The sequence below is a fragment of the Lygodium microphyllum genome, chromosome 21 (assembly GCF_053477565.2).
Source record: "Lygodium microphyllum isolate KBCC chromosome 21, Lygodium_microphyllum_v1.1.10, whole genome shotgun sequence".
Taxonomy (NCBI): Eukaryota; Viridiplantae; Streptophyta; class Polypodiopsida; order Schizaeales; family Lygodiaceae; genus Lygodium; species Lygodium microphyllum.
Window position 1 is genome coordinate 3,072,624 of NC_141155.1, and position 23,154 is coordinate 3,095,777.

At 43.2% G+C, this 23,154-nt stretch overlaps 1 long non-coding RNA gene across 1 annotated transcript; it reads left to right on the top strand.

The window, feature by feature from the left end:
- Positions 1–19,545: 19,545 nt before the first annotated feature.
- On the top strand, positions 19,546–20,079 carry LOC148017703 (uncharacterized). Its single transcript, XR_015687736.1, has 2 exons — positions 19,546–19,619; positions 19,907–20,079. It is a non-coding gene; the product is annotated as an uncharacterized LOC148017703 (long non-coding RNA).
- Positions 20,080–23,154: the final 3,075 nt, after the last annotated feature.

The window sequence follows — 23,154 nt, forward strand, 5'->3', positions numbered from 1 at the left end:
ACTCAACTCTGAAAAAGAAGAGCAAGAGAGGCTGGTCAGGGAGTTGCAGGACCAAGAGCAAAAACTCATGATACTAACCCTAAAGTAAGGGGAGAGCATGGGGGAGATGAACAAAAGAGTAGAGGAGTGGGCTGTGTGTAATGAAAAGAGGGTGAAGACACTAGCACGGCGCCTTGCTCTGGTAGAGAAGGAGAAAATCATTGCAGAGAGCAAGGCGGAAGCCGCCCAAGTGGCCTTCGGCGCCCAACAGAAAGCCTTCCTCAACACCATCATGGACCACCCGTTCAGCGCAAGGAGAGTCGTTGGAGGTGATGCAAAGAAATATCAGCATCGTACGCAGAGCCTTACATGCTGGATTGCAGATGCCACCCCTACCTGCGGAGGTTAGGCTGAGCTTGGACGAGCAACGAAAATACCTATTGCTGGCCAGCTTAATCCCCCAGGAAATCGATGCCCTTGGATTCGAAGAGGAAGCACCACAGGGAGAACGGAAGGGGGAGGAAGCAGAACTTGAAATCGACATGAACCGATTCAGGGAGGATGTAATCCCACAACCCCCCTCGCCACAATCTTAGGAGCCACCACAAGAGGACCCATCTACGGAAAGAAAAGCCGCATCTAGGGAAAGACGCAGAAAGTTAGTAGAAGATGCCAGGAAACAGCTGAGAGCTAAACCAGCCATGCTGCCGTCCGCACCCCTCCCACCTTGCTCTGATGATATCCCTGCGGGATTCCACGCAAAACTGGTGTTGTGGGAGATACAAGAACAAGGGAAGGATCCATTCACCTTTAGTTTTCTCCTACCCAACAGTTTGTGGAGGGTCTTCCCACTCAAGGTGATGGATGAGGTGATTGCGATCGGTGGGCCGGTTGGGGCAAAGATGGCTAGAAGAGTGAGAAACAACCCCGACCTCTTGGGGCATAGAAGCGGCTGATTACTAGCAGAACAAAGTTTTTGAAGTCCCACACACGATACAGGGCTACAAAAGCCAACCCCTGTGGAGGAGGCAAGTATGCGACATCAGTATGCTCACCTGGATGGCGTTTTGTAACACCCTGCCATTCAAGCGGAACAACCCTACCTACATGGCATACCCTCAAAGGGTAAAGGTGGATTTTGATGCCACCCTCCATGGGCGGTACGACTTCCCTATTATTTATAACTCTAATGTAGTATCCTTCGAGCATGCCCTTCTCTTTACCTCCGAAAGCCTAGATGATTCTATGACCCGCTTTCTTGCAGATTTCTCCTCATGCCCTGACCCCACCTTTGTAACAACCTGTAATTCTCTTAGGTTACTTAAGCTACTCCTTAAGCAGGACCCGACTCCACAAGAGCGCGGCCTACCTCCCCTCTTCTTTGACCCTAACGCTATTGACAGTTGTGCCATGGCTCGTCTTATGATGAGGGCTAGTCTCCTCCCCTCTTTTTGCCTAGCCCTCCTAGAAGATATAAATGACAGCCAATTCACTAGGTGCAATCACCCTTTCCTCTCCACCACTTCTCTTCATGTCCGCATGAATCTGAAAGATTACATGCAAAGTCACCAATTTTGGAGCAAATCCATCCGACCCCCTTCCCCTCCTCATTCCGATGAAGATAATTAGGCATGGCTGTCATTCCACAACTGCAAAAAAAAACCCCTCGATCACAGCATTGCATCTAGGGGCCCTCAAATCAGGTGTGTCCAGTGCCCTTGGTCGACTGGCTTCGCCCCTAGTTCCCTAGCCCCCTCGCACCCCCCACAATCGTTCAGGGCACCTCAAGGGCAGGACATACCTAGGGAGCCTGTCTCGCCTATGGTTAGACATGTCACCCTGACCCACTCCCCCAATCCCCCCTAACACGTTGCCTTAATTTCAGTGCAATCACTTGTAATCGTGCGATCACAATGTAAAGAATGTCGCATACGTCTCCACGTGTACTTCTTTCCATCCGAAATGAACTTGCTTACTCCACACGTCATTCGGTGAAACCCACCTGTAGTCTTCTACCTACGTAATATCTAAGTATGCACGCGCACTCACCTAATCTCTACACCAAAGTATACACACAGTTTGGGTCCTCAAGCGCAGGACAATACTCCAGGCTTGCTTAGAGTTCGACCTGTCTCCCAAACTAATCAAAATATGTCTTGTGTACGATAAAGAAGACTAGCACTACCCCTTAGCGAGAGACCACATGAGAGGTTTTTCAATTGCAGGTAGTGAAGATCTAACGAAGGTGTCGTTCATTCTTCATCAACACTTGACTCTAAATTCCTATCCTTATCACCCTGTAAGCCTGCCAAGAATCATCATGTACAGAATCCCCAACAAACCGCCACTTGTACTCCATCAGTGCAACCCCCCTAAAGAATATCCCTACCACCAACTCCCATTGCCCTACCACCTACCACTTAACCCACCAACGTGCCCCCAACGACCTTCCTCCCCACCACTACCAACACTCCACCATGGCAACAATCGACATCCTTGCCCCCGTCTTTGGTGCATGCTAACACCTGCTACCTACGATGATGAGTGCCATGGGACAAGCACTTGTCTAGGAGGGGAGTAATGTTAACCCCAACACGAAGAAAGCAAAAGGAAATGAAAAAGACGCAGGGCAAAGGCGGAAAAAAGGTAGCCCGACTAAAGAAAGAAGAGGAGAAAAGGTCAAAAGCACAAGGGCAATCTTAAAAAGTCCAAGGCAAATGCAAAAGGGGAAAGTTGCATTTTAAAATACAAAGGGGCACCCTGAAATCTTGTAAAAGAGTGCCAGGCGGTGGAAAATCCGGAAAGCTAAAACAGAAGACAAAGACAAAGGCCAAGGCAAAGAGAAATGGAAGACAAAGGCGCACAAGAAAAAGCGCAAGTCAAAACTATTATAAAATAGCACAAGCGCATTATGGTTTAATTCAAGGAGCGCCGGGCTCTCACCCGTGCAATTTGTAAATGTAGACGGGTGGTGGAAAGGAAGCTAGGGAGAGAGAAGGACAATGGGAAAAAGGACCTAGGCTACGGCCAGCCATGTAAGAAAGGGAAAAAGGGGATGACCGCCCAAAAGGGATTTAGGGTTTTGTATATAAAGTTGAAAAGTGAATGAGAAGCTCATTCTTGTGTGTGGCAAAAAGTAGCTCTCTTCTTCTTCTTCTTCTTCTTCTTCTTCTTCTTCTTGTCTTGCTTGCTTGATCTTGTGCTTGAGAGAGGGAGTATGAGAGTGTGAGGGAGTGAGGGAGTGAGTGTGTGAGGGTGAGGGACCGCGGGGTGTAGAAGCTCTCCATCTTCTCCTCTCTTCTTCTCCTCTCTTCTCTTCTCTTCTCTTGCTCACGGCAATGGAGCTTGGAGCATGGAGCTTGAGGATGGAGCGTGCTTGAAGCTTGCACTTGGATCGTGGAGCTACCGGAGTGCGTGGGAGAGGAGGTAAATCGAACGGCATGGAGGTAAGATCACTACACCCATAGATATGGATGGCGCGTCGACAATGTGAGAGGTAGCCATTAGTGCTCGGCTTGGAACGCTTGAAGCAATAAGTGATCCGTGGGTCTTGGTGGTTGAGCGAAGGCTCCCACAAGGTCCACTAGTGCCCAAGGAGCCTTTGACTTCCCAAGAGGATAATGAGCACCACAAGCACAACATTGCTCAAGATAAGGCTGATTGCGCAACAAAGCTAATGACAGAATCGTCTAACAATCACAAGCAAATTCTCCAGTCAATGCCAAGCCTACGTAGGAGTCCCAAATCTCCTACATCCGCTTTTTCCAAACAAACACAGGAAGCACAACAGTGGTTGTCAATGGCAACTGCTCACTCCCAATCTCTATCTCCATCAAGTTTTCCAAATATCCAAGAGGGGGGACATGACACTAGCCGTGTCTCTTGGCCCAAGGATATGCTTGTGTAACCTAATGTGACCGGATCTCAACTCATGCTCGATCTACACAAATGAATGCTCAAAGGGCAACAAAAGACGCGACCACCTCCAATCGCCCTAAGGACCGGATACCGCAATCCACCAATAGTAGCAAGTCCACCGAACTAGCTGCTAGTACTTCAAATCAGGGATCACAGCCCACAGCCCTTGGCCGTGACAATGCCCCTTGCGGAACGTGTCCTTAGTAGTTTACCTATGAAGGAGGTGTCGCAACCAACTTCATTAATAACTCCAGCACTTCCAAAGAGCCTAAAGCCTAGGCTGGAGGAGTTAGACACATGGGAATTGGCTGAAGAGCTAGACTCTCCCAAAAGGGAGACAGTTGTACCCACGTAACCTGGCAAGGCTATTCTGTAGGCCACGACTAGGTCCCATGAGGACACACTAGAGAAGGGAAATGCTAAGGCCCAACCAAGCACATCAGCGGTCGACCTAGCCCAAGGTCCTGAGCTGTTAGATGCACCTGCACTGACCAAGAAAAAGCGGAGAAAACAGCGAAAACAACGACAAATGCATGTGGTTGTGGACCCCAAGAACATTGGGACGAAGAGTGCTAGAGAGCTGATGAATAAAGCATCGAGTCCATCCACCACTAATGAGCCCATTGATGCCTCTCCTAATAGCGGTGAAACCTCAGACACATCCGTGTGCTCCGACAAATCAAAGCAGTCGTTACCATCAATGGCTACTTGCAACACTCTATCCACTGACAATAGAACTCGCATTAACAAATCAAGAGTGGATACAACACTATCACGACAGGGTGATGAATTGACACCAGTCACACCCAAGGAGAACCATGATGCAATAACGAAGCCTCAAGAGAAACATGGAAACCCCAAGAGCATGAGCAATCCTAGCGTTGACCAATCTTGCTCATATAGGCCTGAACCCCCAGCTATGCTAAAGCCTAGGCAAACTCCTAGAACCTTGGATGAGATAGCAACCGAGCAAGCCCTCGTTGAACATAGAAGTGTCGCAAAATGCTTAACTGAGTTGGATGCTAAGCTCAAGGTGTTCGCACGAGTTTAAGTCCTTGCAAACATGGGCACAATCCCCAAGGAGCAGCTTGGAGATTACTTGCCCTTCCCTTTATCTTGGAAAGAGCAGGAACACCTTGATGAGCACTATAGCAAGCTCCTACACGAACGCTTGTGACTCATCTCGGGCGAAGAAGCTGACGAACTGCGCTTAACCGTCACATTCAATGAAGTGCTCTACCAACCGAATCTCGTAGAAATAGAGCAACTAAAGCGACTATCAGCAGGCCTGAGTCGATTTGAGCAGCGTTGGTGTGAAAACCGCATTGCAATGGCCGAACTAGGGGCTCAGATCATGACAGTCTTTGAGGAGAAATTGGCCAATGGCGATCCCAAAGAGACCCAACCTATGTGGCACCAACTTCCCTTCGAGTGTTGACTGCCATTCGGGGCAAGGATGTGGCCGAACCAAGCCAAGAAAACCCTCTGTTTGATAAAGTTCTAGCTGAGGATGAGTTACATGTCACCAATAGACTCAGACAAGGTTCCATGCTACTCGATGTGGCAAAATATTTATCAGTATTGAGTAAGCCACCACGTGTGCTAGATGCGTGTGCCACACATCAGTACAATCCCGAGTTCTATCATTGGTTTCTATCCTAGTGAAGCGACAAGGGTTCGGACAAATTTATGTACACATATATATACAATGATTTTTGTATCACCGTGTATAGACATTATCAACACACACAAGCCATAACAAGTCAAGTGTGCAGACAGACAAGTCGGGGCTGCCAAGCTATGCTAGGCCGGTTCCATGTTCACCAGATCATGCCCACCTCCAGGCAAAGAGCATGTGCTCCGCATTACTATCATGGTAGCTCTGTCCAACATCCCTAAGGATGTAAGCAAGGCGTAGTCTCTCTCTCTCTCTGTACACGACCCCCTCCCTGGCCTATCCTTCCGAGGAGAAGCCTTTCAAACACAAAACCACCAACAACCGATCCAACTCGGCATGAGTCAAGACCTGCTCGTAGTTAGCGGCCAGAGGGACACCATTACGAGAGTCCAGCATGTTCTGCAGCTCCTCTTCTAATCACATACATTTGACAACCCACACCAAGTCCCTCCTATGGGAATGCTCTTATCCCATATCAAAGCCTAACTCTTGGATTGCATTTTGCAAGTTTCCAGAAGAAAAACATGGAGAACCACGGTCAGTTGGCATGCAAGGATGCTCTTCGCACACGTCGGAGCATGCAGCATGCGCCCCTCCACCGGAACGCTATGTGCCCACACTCAAGAGATACGCAAAGAAGTGTGGACCTAAACGGCACCACCCCAGACGAAGGCCTAAAGATCCTCGGGCTAGGAAAGTCAGAGCTCGTCTAAGCATGCAACCCGTGGCAACACCGGTTGCACAAATCCCCCACAAGCGCTCAGGCACTAGATGCCCAAGAGTAGAAAAGGCAGCCACAGGGAAGAATCCAACGAGTTGGTGAAAAGCATTTTAGAGCTGGCGGAGGCTGAGGACTATACCATTCACGTCCCGGCTGACATGTGCCCCACCCGACCTCACGACAATCCCGCACCAGCACCAACCAAGGCGCCCAACCAATCGAACTCGCCCCACCTAATAGAAATTGACTAAGCTTTGCAATGTACGAGCAGCTTGACATGTTTTTTCTTTTTAATGGGTGAAAGGGAAACTCGACACTCATACCTCTTTTGCTGCCCATAGCTAATGTATGCCGACCTTTAACAAGCGATCGCCTATGGGGTGCGATTAACATTATAGTAGTTCAGAAAGTCATGTTTTAACTCAACTGCATCTGTTGAATTACTTAACAAAATCAAGCATGTGCTCTCACGACGTGACAAGTGGATGTAGGATAACACAGGTCTTTGTGCAAACATGTTCAGCGTGCCTGGATCACTGCAAAACCACAACAAAGTCACGCGGCTGAACGCAAACTATCACCCTTGCAAGTGCACACATCGCATGAACCCACGCATAGTCAGGGGCTTTCTTGGGTCACGCTCTGTGCTCACAACGGGTGTCACCGCAATCACACCAATACCGCAACAATGGCTCCCCTAAACAACAAGGCTAGGGTAAAATCATCACGGTCATATCCATTTCCTGAGCCTCCGAGGGGCTGGACATGTCCCAACACATTGAAAGGCTCATAGCCTCCGCATGTTGCAAAAGTTGTACCGTGGCAAAAAAAAAAGAAGAGAATATTTGGAAGGAAAAGCACACAAGCACTCACTTGCAGAAGCACTTAAACACCATATAGAGCACTATCACTACACCTAGGGGTTCTCAAGTTAGGCGTGCCCGATGGCCTCAGTCGGCCGGCTCCGCTCCTAACCCCCTAGCTCTTTTTTCTTCCCCAGTTCATGCTTAGGGCACATCAAGGGCAAAACATACCTAGGGAGCTAACACTCGCCTATGGTTAGACCTGTCACCCTAAGCCACTTGCACCGCACCTCCCTTAACACAAATGGGGTCCTCAAGTGTGGGACATCACCCAGGCTGGCCTATAGTTCCACTAGCACGAGCACACTGCAATACAACAGTAAGGTAGATACTCCCCTTAGGAAGAGCAGTGCACCTTCTCCTTTCAGGCATCACACAAGCGGCAAACCACAAACTTTGGAGGCCCCCATCAACCACTCGCTATCCATCCGGCTTCCCCAACAAACATCAGCTTCCACGCGTACCTGAATCTCCATGTGGCCCTTCCCTTTACACCATCATTGCCTAAGTGCCTATCACCCTACAACAAAACAAAAGTGCCATGGGACTGGCACCAGTCTCGGAGGGGGGTAATGTTAACCCCAAGTCGAAATGGCAGAAAATGGCGGAAAATGAAGGAAAAAGCGAAAAAAGCATGGAAGAAGGGCAAAGACACGCAGGCAACCTCTAAAAGCTAAGCCGAGACCAAAGGCGCAATTTTAAATGAAAGGCGCCTCAAAAAACCTAGAAAACTCTTGTAAAAGAGCGCCATGCTCCCTCCTGTGCCAATTGTAAAATATTAGACGGCATAGGCTAGAGGCGTAAGGCTAGAAGAGGGAAATGGAAAAATGACCTTGCCACAATGGCCGATCATGTAAAAAAGGGGATGGGTGCCCATGGGATTTTAGGGTTTGTATATAAAGTTCAAAAATTGAATGGAAACTCATTCTTTGGTGTGTGGCTAACAAGAGCTCTCTTCTTATTCTTCTCTTCTTCTCTTCTTCTTGCTTGTGTGTGCTCTTGAGAGAGGGAGTGTGAGAGTGTGAGGGAGTGAGTGTGTGGGAGTGAGGGCGTGCGGCTATGGAAGATGGAGCTTGGAGATGGAGGAGGCTTGAGGATGCTTGAGCTAGCATCAAGAATCGTGGAGCTACCGAGGTGTACGAGGAAGAAGGCTACTCACATCGGCATCAAGGTAAGCTCACTACACTCGTAGGATCGACGACGTGTTGTCCAGGTGAGAGATAGCCATTAGAGCTTCCTTGAAACACTTGAAGCAATAAGCGGTCCGTGGGTCTTGGCAGTTGAGCGAAGGCTCCCACAACTAGTAAACCACATGTGTGACTATTTGAGCATCTCTTCTGAGGGATAAGGGTTGAGATAGCTAGAGTTCTAGTGCTAAAGAGGGGGATTAAAGAAAAGCTACATTAATAAAGGAACCCTAAATCATGGCACAACATCATTCAAATGAAAGAAACATAGACAATGTTATCATTGCTCAAGATGTTTTGCTCGTGTATGAAGGTAGAAGAGCGAGCAACGAGTTGGTTACAAAGCTTCGAGAAGCCATGTGCAATCCGGACATGCAAATGGAGACTTGTAATCACATGCAACAAATGTTGCTTGAATCTCCTATTGGCCAAGAAGAAGGAGATTTGGAGTGGCCCCCTCGTGGGACTCCTAATCCGACTTCTTTATGCTAGGAAGAAGGTCATCATGGATCGAACATTGTGCATGCGGATACCTCGCAACGAAGAGAACAAGAGCACGCTATGCATCCTTTGCTATCTAAGGAGAAGTATGGGAGTGACTCTCCCATTACTTCTAATAGTGATGTGTCTCCGAGACGGCGGCGGGCTAGTAGGAGATCGCCAAGTCATGTAATGAGGAAGCAGTCATCTAATACCCCTGCACATAAACCTGCAAAGAGGGAGACCAAGGATGAAAGGAAGAAGAGGAGAAAGAAGACTCTATCTTCTCCATCTTCATCATCCTCCTCTTCTGATCATGGATCATCTTCGTCTCCACCATCTTCCACCGATTGTCAAAGATGCGAGATCTAGAGCATGGCAGAGGCGGAAGCTATGGAGGATGGAAGATGAAGTGAGAACTCATGATGACATTGACAAAGAAGACAACTGTTATTACACAAGTGAATTAGGTTCTAAGATTGAGACTTGGGCTCATAAAGACATTCTTGTGTAGTACTGACAATGACATAGGCACTTGATACAAAGAGACAAGTACTATTGCATTATCATCATATGAAAGTGATAGTCAAGTAGATCATTATATAGAATTGCTTGGTAGCACACTACATCCACTGTGCCTATGGGATCTGTCTCTCTTCCTAGAATGAACTGCATCTCCCTAGCCTAGCTGTTCCATACAAAGGGGCATACATAGGGTGTGATTGGCATATTCTCAACACCCCTCCTCAATCACAAACTGAAAGTACAAAGTGTGTAGAGGCTCTAATGAGAACCACCTACAAAGTGTGGGCATACCACAGACATGGCAAAACACCAGAGACTGTCCTGCAGAAAAGGCTAAGTGTGGATACCATAAACATGGTGGACATCCAGGAGGCTGTAACAGGGGCCTCACAAAGTGTACAGAGGCTGTAGTACAAGGCTACATGAGGAGTTTTTACAAGGCTGTAACAGGGGCCTCACAAAGTGTACAGAGGCTGTAGTACAAGGCTACATGAGGAGTTTTTACAAGCTTATGAAAGGAACATTAAGGCAAGTACAATGCTTTTTAAAACAAAAAATGAGAGACAAGGACCGATAGGCCCTTGTGGTCTTTTTCAGCATTTGTTATTTCTTTGTCATCATGGAAAATCTTCTTGTCTTTAATCTTTGGTTCTTCAACTTTGAATGATAATGTTGGAGCGTAGACGGACCAATGTCGGAATTTTATGCAACAGAGGGAAGTGCAGGGAGTTTAGGAACAATCCTCTAGAAGGAAGTGTGTGGAGATATTTGCTTTGTTTGGGAGATCCAAGGCCTCAAAGGCAGGTAGGTGTAGGTTTGGCTATGGCTGCCAAATAGGGGAGTGAGAAAAAAGAGTAGAAGATGAAGTCTTGAGCTAGACTGAGCTCAAGCTGAGCTAGATGAAAGTGAAATGGAGCTGAAGGAGTAGTGCCATGCCTATCTAGGCTCTGATACCATGTCAAAGATGTGGGATCTAGAGCATGGCAGAGGCGGAAGCTATGGAAGATGGAAGATGAAGTGAGAACTCATGATAACATTGACAAAGAAGACAAATGTTATTACACAAGTGAATTAGGTTTCAAGATTGAGACTTGGACTCATAAAGACATTCTTGTGTAGTACTGACAATGACACAGGCACTTGATACAAAGAGACAAGTACTATTGCATTATCATCATATGAAAGTGATAGTCAAGTACATCATTATATAGGATTTCTTGACCTACGATGAAACTTTTGGAGCTACGGACAAAGTGTTAGCCTTCATTCAACAATATGATGCGACTTTCGGAGATGAGGGTTTTATGGAATTCTCAAAGCTCCAAAATGTAGCCATGCACTTTCAAAAATTGGCATGCCAATGGTGGGCAATTTTGCATGCTCAAGGTAGAGTATCAAGGACTTGGAAGGCATTGAGAGTTGACATCATGAAGCAGTTCCTCTCAAGCGACGCTAAGGACAAGGTCCTTACGGCATGGCGAAGCTTGAAGATGATGCCCAATGAAACTATCCACAAATACATCGACAAGTTTTGGGACTTGCATCTTAAGGCTACTGTCTTCAAATGAATCCACTTTTCGGAACGAAAGCAATAGTTTTGTGTTGGACTTTCCAAGGAGATGAGTGAGTATGTGAACTCACAAAGGCCTAAGACCATTTCAGCCGTGATTCACCATACTATTGTCTCTTCGCAGATTCACTTTCAACAAGGGGGAAAGAAGCATCCTCGTCCCCCTGAGGTGAAAGAATTGGGTGAGCACAAGGGGAAGGGCGCGTCAACGCCAAATGCTTCCAAGGCTCCTGATTCTAAGAAGGCCAAAACAAAGGAGAAAGGCTACAAGGGCCAAGCAAAGCTTTCTCCTGAGGAGATGGAATAGTATCACAAAGACAACAATTGTTTCAAATGTGGTCAACAAGGACATGTTTCTCATGTGCGTCCAAAGAGGACGAAGAAGAGTGAAATTCTGAAGGCCTCCGTAGTGGAAGTCTTAAAGGAGGATGGACACTCTAAAGGTTTATCTCTGTCTTATGCATGGGGCAAAGTGCGAGAGCTTGATGCTCTAATCCTCTTTGATCTTGGTTCCACACACAATTTCATCTCTACTAAATTGGCTACTAAATTGGGCATTCATGATTTCGAGATGGGATATACTATCCAAGCCGATGGTGCCTTCAAGGGGCAAGAAGTTTCAGTTACTCCTCTCATAGGGAAACTGCAACTTCACATTCAAGGCTATGTGGATAAGGAAGACTTCTTCATCTCGCCACTCAAACATGAAGATGTGATTCTTGGCACTCCATGATTTGATCGTATGGGTGCTCATATGAAGTTCCCTGATAGAAAAGTACTCTTTAGTTATAGAGGCAAGGATTATTCACTTACATGCAATAGTGCTGGAAGCATTATACCAGTTGTAAATCCATCTTCTTTTGACAAAGTAATAAAGAATTCTATTTCTTGTTACATGGTTTTTGTCAAAGAGTCTGGAGTGAATGCATGTGTTTCAAATGGGTCTAAAGTTGAAACTAAAGAAGAATGGGAGTTGTCCAATTTCTTAAAAGAGTTTCAAGATACATTCACAAATGACATTCCTAGGGAAATGCCTCCCAAAAGAGGAATAGATGATCATAGTATTGATCTAATTCTGGGAAGTTCTCCACCAAATAAGCCTCCTTATAGAGTCTCTCAAGTTCAGCAAGAGGACATAATGCGGCAGGTGAATGAATTGGTTGAAAAGGGATGATACGGACAAGTTCATCTCCTTTTTGTTTGTCAGTGTTATTAGTACACAAGAAAGATGGCACATACAGGATGTGTGTCGACTATCAACCATTAAACAAAATAACCTTAAAGAATAGATTTCATGTTCCTAGGATAGAGGATCTATTTGATAAATTTCAAGGTTCTATCTACTTTAGTAGAATAGACCTTAAAAGTGACTATCACTATATTTGCATCATGCCTGAAGATATTCACAAGACAGCCTTTCCTACTGTGTCTGGCTTCAAGTTGTATGAATATCTAGTAATGCCATTCGATCGTACTAATGAACTTGCTACTTTCAACTGGATGATGGACAACTTATTTAGACCCCATAGAGCTTATACATGAGTATTATTTGACAATGTCATCGTCTACTCCAAAAGCATTGAGGAACATAAGAAGCATCTTGACGTAATATTACAAGTTTTGAGAGATAATAAACTTTTCATAAACCTTAAAAAGAGTGAGTTCTTTTTGAAAGAGATACACTTTCTTAGTCATGTTATCTCTGAATCAGGCATCAGGAATCAAGCATCTGTATGGATCTTGAAAAGTTAGAGACAATAAATCCATGGCCAATACCTAGAAATATCCATGAGCGTAGAAGCTTTATTGGTATGTGTGCATACTATAGACACTTCATACCTAGTTTCTCTTTCATAGTGGGACCATTGCATGATCTCACTAAAAAGAATGTAAGGTTTGCGTGGACAGATAAACAAAATGATGCATTCGAAAAGCTTAAAGAAAAAATTATTTATTGACCAGAACTTGTATTGCCGGACTTGTCAAAAGCATTTGAGGTCCAGTGCGATGCTTGTGGGCATAGCTTTGGAGCCGTGTTAACTCTAAGAAAGGCATGCAATGGCATATGAGAGAAGGAGATTAAATGAGCATGAAAGGAATCTAGGCATCTATGAAAAAGAGGCATTAGCTATAATGCATGCACTAGATACATGGAAGCAATATATCTTAGGCACTCCGTTTATTTTGCATACGAATCATCAAAGTTTGAAATAATTTCTTACACAAACTAAACTAAATGATAAACAAATGAGGTGGGCAAATTTTCTTTCTTAGTTCAATTTTCATATTGCTCACATTGCTAGTAAGCACAACTAGATGGCCGATGCATTATCACGAAGGCCAAGTGTAAATGCAATATCCATAACATCTCACAAGGATCTATCCGATATGCTAAACGAGTATGATATAGATCTGGACTTCAAGGATGTGATGTCCGCGTTTGCATTAGGAAAGAATGTGGAACCATACGATGTAAAAGATGGTTATCTTCTCTATGGCAATAGGCTATGTGTTACACATAGTATGCGTGATAAAGTAATGTATGAATCCCATGCTTCTCCATATGTGGGATATCAAGGGATTCAAGCTACGCTCAAAGGAGCAGAGATGTACTTTTACTGGCCAACCATGAAGATAGACATAGCGGCTTATGTCTCTACATGCACGGTATGCCAAAAGGTAAAGTATGATAGAGGGAAACAATCAGGGTTGTTACAAACGTTGCCTATTCTTGATGCACCATGGGAAAGCATATCGATGGATTCCATCTTTGGATTGCCTAGATCTATTCAAGGGAATATGAGCACATGGACAATAGTTGATTGGTTCAGTAAGCAAGCACATTTCATACTGATCAAAAAAACTATCAAAGCACACCATATGGAAACCCTCTTTATTTCCCAAAATTTTAAGTACCATGGTTTACCTAAGTCGATTGTTTCCAATAGAGATCTAAGAATGACGAGCAATTTTTGGAAAGGACTCTTCAAGAACTTGGGTACAAAGTTGAATTTCTCATCGACATATCATCCCCAAACAGATGGCCAAAGTGAGATAGCAAACTTAACTATCATTGATCTACTAAAAGCCTTTGTCACGAAAGTACATCACCGAGATCAATGGGAAAAGTATTTACCTATGGTAGAGTATGCGTATAATAATACCATACATATGTCTACGGGTAAAACCCCATTTGAGATCGTAGAGGGAAGACCTAAGCTTTCATTCATAGTTAAGTATTTGGGCAATGTGTTTGCAGTGGACGAGTATAGCAAGGATCTTAAAGAATCCTTTCAGGGTTAAAGATGCTATATCCATCGCACAACAAAAACAAAAGATCACGGCTGACAAGCATAGACGCAAAGTGATCTTCAAAGAGAACGATTGGGCCTTGCTAAAGTTTTCCAATGCATGTCTAAGTGTAACTACATGCAAGGGAAAGCAAGGGCACCCAACGGGTCACTAGAAATACTATGCTAAACTAGCAAAAAGGTATTATGGCCCATTTCAAATTCTTAAGCCTATCAATGAGACGGCTTATAAGTTAAGGCTACCAAGAACATGGCTCATACATAATGCTTTTCATGTAAGCCTGCTTAAGCCTTACAAAGGGGATGCACCTATGCAACCCATAACGGAAGAGCCCCCAGAATTTGAAGATCAAGAAGAGATCTTACAGCCGAAAAGTATTCTTCGACATGAGAACAAGGTATTACGCAGTGGTAAGGCTGTCATGACATATCTTATTAAGTTTAAGAATTATCCTTTTGAAGATGCACGTTGGATGCAAGACATTCAGTTAAAGGATAATTTAACTCTTGTAGATGACTACAATAGATCATGTCAAAAATAAAGAAGAATCTTTCCTTAAATCCCTTGACTTTTGGTAAGCATAACAGTCTTTCTTTACTTTTTGTACAAGAGTCAGAATAGCTTAAATGGATTGCAAAGGACTTACTACATCAAAGGTTAAAGGTAAGTGCAGGTATGAAAAAAGTTTAAATTGAATTTCTATTTCTTTTTAACGTTCATAAGTTTATATGTGTATACCATCAGGTGCTTGGCTGAGGTGAATAATGGGTGTGTGTGTGGGTCAAAGGACCCCAGTTCGAGCTGTGGATGGTGTTGCTTGGCTAACTCATGATTATGAGTACTTTTTTTAAAAAAAGAAAAAAGTTTATATATGTATACACTAGTAATCAACTTGCAGTAGATTCTATCTCCCAAGTATCATGTAGATTTTGCCTATCCAGATAGGAAGTGATAAGAGGCTTATATAAATGCATGCTAGAAAATATGGTTGGCTTGCGGCAGCTAAGGATCCCAAGTACCTAGTAGATATGGCCTATCTACTATGGAAGAGCAAGAGGCTAAGTTTGAGACATGCTTGCAGCATCTCTGGCTCTCAAGCATCTGATGGACTAGTCATCCATTGCGAAAGATTGTCAACAGGTAAGAGGGATCCAATACCCAAAGGAAAAAGGACTAGGTATGACTTTATCTTCCTTAGCCCATAGTCGAGGACGACTATGATTTTTAAGAGCGAGGTAATGTCATCAAAATTAATTTCTAAACTCCTAAAAGTATTTCTCTACCTTTTTTTATCAATTAGGTAAAAGAGAAAATAATAAAAAATAGAGGAATTGATTTTAGAGTTGTTTGATTATTTTCGATCGACTTGGAGACCACAAGAAATAATCAAGAAAAGAGCTAGAATAATGTAAAACAAGTGATCTGGCCCACAAGATTCGAGGTCTAAGGGTGGTGAATCCATGCAGGGCAAGACAATGGCCATTGGATCACTCCGACCAAAGATACAAGGCACTAGAAATCAATTTTTGCATTATTAGTGTTCACAAGTAATAATTAATTATTTAAAATTAATTAAATTTTAAATAATTATAATTATTGGCGGGGGCACTGTGACAAAGTCGAGAAAGCCCAAGGTTAATAAGAAAATTACCAGAAAGATATTTGGAACTAGCAGTCAGAAAATATATGAGTTTTGATGCTAGCGAGACCCACTTTGGGAACTCTCCGGGGCTACATGCAAAGGTAAAATGGACAAGCTATGGCTCTAAGTGCATGGGAAAGTGCCAATAGATGACAAGGTTGTCCAAGAGAAGTGGAAACTATCTTGGAACAGGAAACCTAGTCCGGTTCAAGCCATAGGAATCTCTAACGAAAGGTGCACGGTTTTTTGTGTACACGGATAATTGATATTGTGCATATGATAATTAATCAATTTGAATTAAATAAATTAATTCTAATGTCGTGGATCAAGTCGCAAGGTCGGGAATGGCCAAACAAGCATTGTGCCAAGTCCGACCAAGTGCATATGAACTATGGCTAGTGAATTATCCACCTAGGTAGTTATATAGGTAGTATAAATGAGAGGAGGAGAGAGAAAGGAGAAATCAATTTGCTTTCATGAATGATCAGCACCATACATGTGGCAAAGTGCATGATCTTTGGGCAAATCAAGGGTGTGGAAGCCTCTAGTGATGCAGATGTGTGTCCCTCCTTTGCAGTAGAAAATGCTGATGTTGCCACATCCCTTCTTGCACTTGAAACTCCACCACTGTACTCCATTTGCAAAAAAAAAAAAAAAAAAACACACAAGCCGAACCTCCTCCTTGCAAAAAACGCAGCTGTTGTACGCTACTGTAGTGCCGAAGAGGAGAGAGAGAGAGAGGGTTGACGAGGGAAGAGGGAGAGAGGGCGTCCTCTCTTTCTCGCGCGCTGCTCCTCAAGACTAAGTTGAGGAAAGAGGTCGCAGCCCCCTTCTCAGCTAGGTACGAGGGAGAGAGAGATGAGCTCAGGGATAATGCCTATGTATCATCCTGCTCCTAAATCATTTTCATTATATAAATTGAATAAGGTTAAAGAAGAGTTAATGGGTTACTACTATAAAATATTACACGGCGCAGCGAACAGAATCTGAGAAAGAGATAGAGAGTATACAACATATAAGAGGAGAATCAGTAAATTCTTTAACTCCAAACAACTGATACAAAGATGGCTCTGTCCACCCGTGCGCTTCCATTGTGTGAAGCTTAGATGGCGATCTAGACAGAAGATAGGTGAAGAGTTTAAGGCTAGCTAGAACAACAACTCTGACTGGGTGAAAGATGAGTGAATGATGGCTATGAAGGGGTTTAGCTTTTATAGCCCGCGAAGGTCGTTAGGTCGGCCTGCTGACCGACCTACCATATGAGCCTCCACTAGTCAGCCAGGGAATATTCCCTTTACCATCGGGCCGGGGGCGCTGCCCCCGGATCCCCGCCAAGGGGGCCGCTGGCCCCCCTGGGACCTCCCAGCCAGGGGCCTCTTCCGCAGCCCCCGGACCCCACAATAGGGGCCCCTTTTAACTCCCTTACCACGCAACTCAATGCAATGTGCCTCGAGTTGCTACCAGCTTAACCACTCCATCTAACCCAAAGATTAGACCCACAACAGTCACCTTTTTGCCATCCGGTCACATAGACCTCATCTGATATACAAGTCAGGACCCAACCAATGTCCGGGCTCACATTTGGCTTCTCCTCATAATGGGGGCTTTACAACTTTGAGCACCATGGATCATTGGTAGCACCTAATGAGGGTGGGGCATTGATCATATCTAACAACTACAACTGGTGGGTTATTACGCCTGGCGAGTTGGCATGCAAACCCAACAATATATTGTACTCTTGAAGACATTCCATTTCCTCATGCACTAGTGTGTCAATTAGCCATAAAAGTATGAATTGTGAAGTCATTCGGAAGGATTCACATTGACATAAAGGCATAGAGAATGGATAAGTAATGTGTAAAGGTATACGATTATGCCAAATGTTAGAGAGAACAAGGGAAGCCAAAAAAAAGTTCTTGAAGGATGTCTAACAATTAAGAGATCCAAATTTTATCTTCAAGTAATGAAGTAATCAAACCAAGGAAATTGTTGAATATAGAGAAGAAAATGGTATTGTACCATTCCCTAAAAAAGACATCCATAAGATGTACACAAGGTCTTCCTTTTGAGCTCATATCAATTTGGATCCTCAACTTTAAGCTTGAGCTAAAAAATTTCTAAATGTAAAATTCTCGATACCTTGTTCCTCAATAGATAACCTTCTAGGTTCCATCCAAACATCTCTTTGAGATCATTATGAAAATATCCCTCGCCAAAGCAAGGAGAAATCGATATAATTCCCATAACTTTTTCCAACCAAGATGTCAGGCACGCTTTTTTCACCACAATCAAATACATATTGATGAAATCTCAATTTTTAGTCCTTATGGCCTTCATGTGCTATGGCCCAAAATGAAAATTCATTTTGGATATCAATGGGAAGAATTTGATGTATGGTGGAGCTACCATCAATATCATGACTAGGCACACCATGATACAACTTTGTTTCAATGTTTCCAAAGCAATTCGATTCTAGGTGAGCATGACAAGTGAAAAAAATTGGTCCCTTTTGGATTCTTTGAGTGGTTACTTTGAAACTCGGAGGTAATAACTTAATTTCAATATTTCTAGTGATGGAAATGATAATGTATGCCCGTAATTACCTCATATTATTTGGTAAGACTTGGATGAGATCTTTCAAGGCACAAAGGAATGTCCCAAATATGAAGTTTACATACCAATTGGAATAATTATTTAAGCAATCTTACATATTAATGCAAGAATGTCTTAGAGGAGACCATTATAGCTTTTTAAAGAAGATTAGAAGAAGCAACCCTCAAAGAATAACAATGGGCACCCAAGGATTAACTTTCCAATGGAGAATATTAGCTTATGTGGAATAATTTCGAGTCAAAATTGAGCCCAATAGTCTAGCAAAACACGATTTCCCTCACATGCTTGAGAAAGCACAACTTGCATAATTTTTTTCTTCATGATATAATGAATCTTTGAGTAAGTTTCAACAAAAATGGTGGACCCATTAAAGTTTCAGAGAAACTTTCCCCCAAGAAAGACGAAATTCCAATAGATCATTTTATCAAACTTGACTGGTTTTTCAACCCAGCCATGAGGAGAACAATAAGGAAAAGGCTAAATATTTGACCATAGAAAATGATGACTATGAAAATCATATCTACCAAAACATTGCGTGTAGGTTATAAATGGAACTAAATAATAGACTCATGAAGTTGTAGAGACTATTTATACCACACGAGTCCAATCCAAATGGTTTAAAAACACAAAATGATCATAAAAGTTTACATGAATATACTTATAAGAGGGAAATGGAACAAGGCAAATGGAACAAGATAGCCTTATATCGACTATAATATAACATGACCGCATTAAAAAAGACTTGAGTCTTGCAAGGATAGCACACCATTCTTAGAAAAGAAAAAAGAAAAAAGACACCATTCGACACGTCTCCCATCTTCCTTTATAAGAACACACACAGGCATCGTCGCTCTTCACCATCACCCTTCTTTTAGACACCTAATAGCCCCAGTAGCCATCATGAAGTTCTACTTAGCTATCCTCACCATCGTCGCTCTGCTATCTGCCGCAGAGGCCTGCAAGTGCGGTGGCAACGTCCAGGCCACCGCTGCCTGCTGCCAGAACGTCGGAGGAGCCGTTTCCGGCAACGACTGCCCCGCCAACCAGATCAGCGAGAGGCTCAGCAACTTCGCCCGATGCTGCAACTCTCTGGGTTCTAAGTCCGACTGCCGCTGCCCCGTCGGTTGTTAGGTAATTCATAGGGCAAGGAGAAAGGCAAAGTGTGCGAAGAGAAGCACGGAAAGCCTCTTAAGAATTTTAGCATTAGACGCTTCATTTGATTTTCTGTTTGTGTTTTTGGAATATTGCGAAGAGTAAATGGGAGGACCATGCGAAAGTGATGTTACTTTGTTTTAGAGGTCAGCAAAGTTTTTTTTGGGTTGTCTAGAAGATTTAGAGCATTCATCTATATGACCAAGAGCTATCCCATTTTATGGTGACTTTAGGCAAGGAATCTCATCAAGTTATGTGGTTGTCAGGTATTGTAGCATGGCGGGAACTACTTGTGGATGAGTAGCCAGGCCATGCGGCATCAGCACATCCCTCCCCACACATCGCCTTCCCCTTTCCTTTCCTAAATCTATGTACTATGTGGCATTAGCACATGCCTCCCCCCCTATCGCTTTCCCAATAAAATAAATCATTTTCTCAAGGAGTTAGTAATGTACTTTTCTCTCTCTCTCTCTCTCTCTCTCATTTCTTGTTTAGGAATGGCTACTTGTTGCCCAAGGGGGCTAGCTTAGTTGGAAGAGGGTTGGGCTTGCATCACCAAGGTGGTGGGTTCAACCACCATAGTCTGCGTAGTCACTTCAACGTCACTTCAACAGTTGAAGTGGCAACCAAATCTACGTTCCTTGAAAAGTTTTGAATAGTTGTTTGTTCTTAAGATTGAATAAGTGATCTCCTCCTCCCTCTCGATGTTTCCCTCCGTGTTGTTTGAGGGTTGCAAATTCTCTCGGCCTTTGAGAAAGATAGGGTCAACTCTGACCTCATTTTCTAGCCTTTCCTTCCCCTTTTAAGTTAACAGGAGAGAGAGTCTACCCCTCCCCCAAAGCATAGGATTCACAACTTTAAAAATCAACTTCGAGGAGGAGGGTTTTATGCAGTTCAATAGTCATTGTTTTTAGTTCATTTCTTAAAATTTTAGCTAAGATTTCTTTTGGCAAAGAGTTTTATTCTTCCATTGAATATCAAAATTCCTTGAGGTGAATTGCAAATGTAAGGATAATTAATTTCTTTTCATGCATTAAGCTTTACCTTACCATGTCGACAAGTACTCCAAAGTTGAAATATATCCAAGCTTTAAGTTCAGTGCTATATTTTGTGATTAAACTGTAGGGTCCAATTAATTATCGTTTTCCCTATGCACAAATCAAGCATTCCTTTACGATGTGAACATAATACCAACCATATTGTGATTACAAGGAATCAAAGCAACATAACTAATTATGAATGTGATTGACCAAAGCATTGTGTATCAACCTGTAATGTAACCAACATGAGTATAAGAGGTACATCATTTGGTAAGATGCAAGGTTCTTCATGCGCAACAAGGGTATCACCATCACTTATAGCTACACACTATTAGACTAGGCTAATCCATACATGAAGCAAATCTGACATTGTAGAGTTGAATGGGCGGCATATCATTTGCTAAGATACAAGGTTCTTCATGCAACAGGGCTGCCACCATCACTTAGCTACAAACTATTAGACTAGGCTAATCCATACATGACAAGCAGCATCCTTGTCAGCTTTGGATGTGAGGAAGGGAAAGATCATGGCTAAGAATTTTTGGGGTGGTTATGCACTTTTGTTCTTCTCTATGTGTGTGTATGTATGTACGTACATGCAACAGGGCTACCACCATCACTTAGCTACAAACTATTAGACTAGGCTAATCCATACATGAAACAAATCCAACATTGTAGAGTTATATGGACAACATGCAAGTTCTTTCACACAAGAGCAAAGCCAACATCACATAGCCATGGAGCGTACTGCAAGCCCTTCCATACATGGATCAAATTCAAGAAAAAGCAATAGTACAAGCTATTAAAAAAGCCCTTACCTTGTCCCACGTATAAGAAGTGTTTTTCACTTCAACCCATGCATAAAGGGGGACTTGTTGTATCCAATACATTTATGGCAAAAATATAAACCTACTTCCACTAAATCTAAAGGCAAGACATGGATCAAATTCAAGAAAAAGCAATAGAACAGGCTATTGCAGAAAAAAAGGAAGGGAAGGCTTTCTAGGCTCCATACTTATAACAACAAGAAAAAAAGAACCATACTTTTTCCCACACATAAGAAGGATGAGCATTCCAGTTCAAGCAATCATAAAGAGAGAATGGAAAGAGAGTGTGTGGCCCAAAGCATGCTATCAATGACAAGTGAGACAGGCAACATCCTTGTCAACTTTGGATGTGAGGAAGGGAAAGATCATGGCCAGGCATTTTTGGGGAGGTTATGCACTTTTGTTCTTCTCTATGAGTGTGTATGTATGTACGTACGCATACATACACATATACACATACGCACGCACACACACACACACACACACATATATATATATATATATATATATATATATATATATATATATATATATATATATATATATATATATATATATATATATATATATACATATTGTTTAAGGCTATCCATACTCAACCTATCATGTGCTGCTGTCACTAGCCAAGAAGAGTGGACACCATCACCTCATCATAGTGTAGTGACCTTAGAAGACAACTCGACTATGAGTCAATACCAGAGGGGACAATGGACTAGAAACATACGGAGGATAACCTGGCTTGTCAGGCCAATCGTACCAAATGGTGCACTATTACTAATCTCCTACTGTGTGTACTCTACTAGGCAAACTAACTACAACTAACTATTGTGATCTCTAGGGGTAACGAAACTCTACCTCAACTATCCTACTAACTCACACAGTGGTCTAGGCTAGCTCTCTATGCCAAGAATCACTCAAGTCTTGTCGAATCATCCTAAAACGTATCTGCTATGCCAAATGCTAAATATCAGATCTAGCAAGCAAACGGACTCAGAATCGATCCAAACTTGAATCAGATGATCGCTAGACTCTAGGGAACACAAGCATATGGTCAAATCCTAGACAGCACTTTTGTAGGTCAATCAAATAGCCTCGGAACACCTGCGCGTATGTGTTTGTGCAGGTCACAAAAAGTGACGACTCTCACTACACCCCTAATCTCCTAGTCGAGTAGACTCTAGTTGTGGTCTTGAATCTGGAAACGGACTTCTCTAGAGCCAGATATGACTACCTGATGCTCTAGGTGGGTCTATGCTGATAGGCATGTGCACACACCACAAAAATATGCACGACCAAGATCAAATAGTAGCTAATCAGTATTAGAACATAAAGCATCACTACAAAATAATAATGAGAACGCACGTAGCAAGCTCGAGAAGATTTGCTCAAAAAGCTCTCTTAGCGCTTTACTTAGTCTCTTCACTACTGGTCCTTACAAATGAGCTAGGAGCTCACTTAAGTACTCCCACTCACTCATAATCACTGAGTCATCATGACTTACAACTTGGAAGCCTCATCTGACCCCATTACATCATTGTTTATACAATTGATGACTCTTTTATACATTGATTTATGGGATTTTGTACATATTTATGGGAATTTTTTGGGACTTCGGACTGTTGGACTTTCGAGCTCCAACACTCTCTT